This window comes from Martes martes, assembly GCF_963455335.1.
Source record: "Martes martes genome assembly, chromosome: 5".
Lineage (NCBI taxonomy): Eukaryota > Metazoa > Chordata > Mammalia > Carnivora > Mustelidae > Martes > Martes martes.
This window is the reverse complement of record NC_137892.1, coordinates 144,861,579-144,865,815: the sequence shown is the minus strand read 5'-3', so window position 1 is coordinate 144,865,815 and position 4,237 is coordinate 144,861,579. Positions and strand designations below refer to the sequence as shown.

At 33.1% G+C, this 4,237-nt stretch overlaps 1 pseudogene across 1 annotated transcript; it reads right to left on the bottom strand.

The window, feature by feature from the left end:
• Positions 1-1,175: 1,175 nt before the first annotated feature.
• LOC308343368 (tubulin alpha-1A chain-like) lies at positions 1,176-1,839 on the bottom strand (annotated as a pseudogene). Its single transcript has one exon. The product of its transcript is annotated as a tubulin alpha-1A chain-like (transcript).
• Between the last annotated feature and the right edge of the window lie 2,398 nt (positions 1,840-4,237).

Genomic DNA, 4,237 nt, shown 5'->3' with positions numbered 1-4,237 from the left:
AACACTTTCCACAATCTCTACTCTTTAAGCAAATTTTAGGCATATAATAATTATTGTTAACCATAAGCACTGTATAGAAAATTGCAGCAGAATTATTTATCTTGCATAACTATAACTTGGTATTCTTTGACCACCAGCTCTCCATTTCCCCAGATTTGGCAACCATCTTGTTACTCTCTGTTTATGAGTTTGACTATATTAGATTATACATGTAAGTGAGATTGTATAGTATTTGTCATTCTGTGTCTGGCTTATCTCACTTGGCATAAGACCTCATGATTTATCCATATTGTTGCAAGTGACAGGATATCCTTCTTTTTTTAAAAGCTGAATAAGATTCCATTGTATTTATATACCACCATATATATATATATATATATATATATATATATATATGCATCTGTCTGTCAGTAATGTAACCATCTGCCAACAGGGCATTAGATTGATGAAACAGGCTTACCCAGGCTTAATAACATGATGGTAAAAAGGTCTCAAATGCAACAAAAGAAATGCCTTTCATAGCTCTGCTTGCCTTATGTTTTTTTTTTCTTTTCCTTTGTCCATGGTATTTCCCATGGCCAACCTCAGCGTTAGTATGTAAGAGCATTACCAAAGGACAAGGGTATAAAGAAAGGATGATTTATGGCCATATTTGCATTTTACCATGCCTGCTCTATCTTACCTTGAAAGTCCTCTCATATCCCAGCTGCCCTTAATTTGCACAAAAATGTGTTCCTCTAGGAGGACATCTAAGTCTGCTTTCTAAGATTTTACTCAGGTTCTGACCAACAATGACATTAATCTTAAATCATACTTAACTTCTCCAAATAGTAGTCATGTGTAATCCTGAATGTTAAGGAACATACAGTTTACCGTATTTATTATACAGCATTTCAAACTGATAAAAGTTACTGAGAATGAGAATATTTTATTTATTTTTATTTATTTATTTTTTTCAGGTAAGCCAGGGAATATTTTATTCAAACCCATCAGGGAAATGGACAGCTTGGGTAACAAAGTGGTCTAACAAACAAAGCTTGGGGTTTTAAATCATAAGTTAGTAAATATATATGAGAGTGTACACTGGTACAGTTAACTGATGAGAGCACAACTTCTTAATGTTTAAAACAGAATATGCTTCCCTGTAAAAACAGCACCTTTTTGATATTTTTTAATTAACATTCCTCTCCTTCTTCACCCTCTCCTTCAACAGAATCCACCTACTTCTTCATAATCCTTCTTAAGGGCAGCCATGTTCTCAAGGGTTGCCATGTCCTCACTGGCCTCTGAAAATTCTCCTTTTCCATGCCCCACCCACAAACTAGTGAACAAAGGCACACTTGGCATACATCAGGTCAAACTGGTGGTCCAGGCAAGCCCAGACCTCAACAATGGCAGCAGTGTTGCTCAGCATGCACACAACTCACTCTAGTTTGGCCAGGTTTCTACCAGATACCACAGTGGGAGGTGTGTAATTAATGCCAATTTTGAAGTCTGTGGGGCATCAGTTCACAAACTGTATGGTATGCTTGGTTTTGATGGTGGCCATGGAGACATTGACATCATGGGAACCATATTGCCGTGGTACAACAAGCAGCAAGCCATATATTTACCATGGTGAGGGCCACATTTCACTATCTGGTTGGCCTGCTCAAAGCATGCATTGGTGATCTCTGCTACAGAAAGCTGTTCATGATAGACTTTCTCAGCAGAGATGACAGGAGCATATGTGGCCAGAGGGAAGTAAATACAGGGATAGGGTACCATACTGGTCTGGAATTCTGTCAGATCAACATTCAGGGCTCCGTCAAATCTGAGTGAAGCCGTGATGGAGGTCATAATTTACATTTTGAATCACTGATTGGACAGTAGTAATATACAGTGCTTTATATTTAACCCATTGCCTAAACAATTTAAACAATTTCAATAAAATTCATATATCAGTAATTTACTTATAAATCAAGACCAAAAAATATTAAAAAGTAGAATAATGTCTTGGGGAAGTATTCTTGGTATGACACAAGACAAAAATTGTCAGATTACAAACACTTATTAGAGAATGGTTTCCATTTAAAAAAAAAAGCTACATGTCAAATTTATATGATTTTTTTCCATACGTGTTAAAAGGAAAATAATGCTCATAGCCAACAAATCAATAATAAGGAGCAGAATAGTATGTGTGTGTGTGTGTGTGTGTGTGTGTGTGTGTGTGTGTATATATAATATGAAATACTGTAGAAACATACCATGGGCATGATTGAGAACTTATTTTGGGAGCAATGCTTTTGCTGGGGAATTTCACTTTATATTATACTTTTTATGTTTTAAATATTTGTAAAATTATTGAGGTTTTATTTTGTGGTAATTGTGTTTTATGCTTTATGTTAATGAGAATATGGAAAGCATTTATGCTGCAGTGTTTACTGACTGTAGAGAGATGGACATTATGTTTCCACCAGAGGGTAATAAAATATATATATAGTGTATAAGTATAAAAACAATTACTTTAACCTTACACATTTCCCTAACTCCATAGATCACTAAAGCAGATACTTCCAATAGAAGTATCTACTTCTGAAAATAGCAATTTAACCTGATTCCAGTCATGTATAGCATCTCCTTCTTCCCTCTTCCTATTCAATTCCTTTTGGGATTGAAGTCTCAGAATCTTTATGCAAATATAACTCCAGATATTACCACATCCTTTATCTAAAATGACTGGATATTCCTTTGGAAGCCATCACTTACCTATTTGCTCAATTGCCCATAGTGCCAGGGCCACTATTATGTAATGAATACTTGCCTAATGTTTGCTTGAAACAATTTTTATTTTCTAGTGACTTAATCAGTGCTTTTTTGTAAGCCCTATTGATTGTTATCCAACTAAGCATTAAAAATACAATATAGTTGTATATACAATATACAAAAATTATTGGAGAAAAATGACCAAATTTCAGGGTTACAAATTTAAATAAAGTATTAAAATCTTATTTATACTTTATCAATTACTAATTAACAAGTAAGCCAGGAAAATACAAGTCACATTCTATCAGAATAATTCACAAGAATGTGAATATATATACATAGTATTATTACATTAAAAATCATTTGTAGAAAAGGGCAAAACTAAATTTACATAGTGATTTTCATCATAGAACTTTTTCTTCGAGTTCTCTTGTTAACTGTGATAAGAATATATAGTTGAGAAAGTTTTATAAACCAAAGGCTTGGGGTTCAGTAAGTTTTAATTTCTAGCTCCTTCATTTATTTCTGAAATAACTTACTTTTCCCTCTCCTAATTCTCTTCTCTCTTCTATTTTCTATAGCCTCTTAACCATTATAAATGAAGAGAAGGAGACTCAAACAGTTATGTGCTTTATCCAAGGTCATAGACTTTAATATGTGCCAGAGATAAAGTATAAATTCAAGCATGGTTAACTATAAAATTAGCAATTTATCGGATATTCAGGAAAGACTGATTATGGACAATATTCACCTACTTATTAGAGAAATAATTAGCCTACTAGAGAAATATTAAGGCTATTTTTTCATACAAACTTTTATATTTGCTGTTTGTTTGAAATACTTGGAATATAGCACTGGCCACACAGAGCCAAAAATACATATATTTAATATGTTTTTAGTTCTCATATTTAGGAAAGATTTTTGTCACATATCATTTAACGTATTAGAACTACTGTTGTTAAATCCCTCAAATAGGAATCTAAAAAAAAAAAAAAAAAATTATAGTACCTGGAGGATCTAAGATACTTGCTAGTAACACTTAGTAAATCATTACATTTATTCATTAGACAATTTTAAAGATTTTAAAGTGCTTTTCCTTTTATTCCTGTAAAACCCATTTACAATTCCATTTTGTAAAAATAAAGTTTTATAACTATTAACTCACTTTACTCTTAGAATAGATGTAAAGGGTAGTCAATGGAAGCATGATTTTCTAATAAAACTAAGATTCAGTGCTCTTAAGTTTCCATTTTTAGTATTTGTTGGTGCTAGCACTAAAATACCAGTCCTCGGGTGCCCCATCAACTTTTGTACATCCCTGCTACAGATGTTAGCCAATTAGAACTTAAAAGAGTACCCAAGAAAAGGGAAAGAGACACGTAAAATCTCTACATCTCACAGACTATGATTCAGTTCTTTATTTCATAGTTTCTGTGGTCATAATTTCTTTTTAATTTCTGAAATGATCCAGGGGTAATCGTGTAGGTAAGTG